This window comes from Daktulosphaira vitifoliae, unplaced genomic scaffold, assembly GCF_025091365.1.
Source record: "Daktulosphaira vitifoliae isolate Bord-2020 unplaced genomic scaffold, ASM2509136v1 Scaffold_2, whole genome shotgun sequence".
Lineage (NCBI taxonomy): Eukaryota > Metazoa > Arthropoda > Insecta > Hemiptera > Phylloxeridae > Daktulosphaira > Daktulosphaira vitifoliae.
Window position 1 is genome coordinate 18713823 of NW_026099573.1, and position 789 is coordinate 18714611.

Here is a 789-nt window from a genome sequence, read left to right on the forward strand (position 1 = left end):
TGTTAGTAACGCACATTGTTGTGAGTTAATAAATGCATTAACTGTCAAAATGAAAGCATATATATTGATAGTCATAATTAACAATAAAAACTCCATCACTGTGACTGCGTATCTGCGAATATCGATGTCATAAAAAATCAATAAACTTATACAAAAAAATGAAGCATTTATCAACAATATCAAGATTTCATAAAATAAATTTTTAAATAAAAATAAAAAAATTATTATATAACTTTATTTGTATATTAATATAAAATAATTGATAATCATTCGGAATATTAGATACAGTACTGAAACAATTAAAGATATTTATATTAAAAATTGTCAATAAATTACACTATAGCTATTGATATTATGTAATAACATTTGATTTAATGTTGAATTGACACTGCCACGGCGTTGTCACACGTTGACACCCCGCGGTCGTGTCAGCTCCTTCTCAGCCACCGCTTCACTGTAAACCAGACCGTTACACACACGCGTTATCGCCGTGGTGTAAAGTCCAACAAATGCCTAGCGTCGAATACCCCGCCGCAATAATACGTGCAGTCAGTTTTCTTCGTGACACCTTTCACACTGTTATACGCCGTCCATCGGATCAACCAAGAACGCCACCGCGATTTCGATTAACTTTTGTTTTTCTTTTGTCAACGGTTATTCAAAGCAATACTAGTGTTATTATCATTGTTCGCATATTAGTTATGTTACAACTCTATTTTAGCTTCGATGCGAAGCGGAGAAGGTATTAATTTTACTATGATGTGTTTTTTTTTTTTTTTTTTTTTTTAC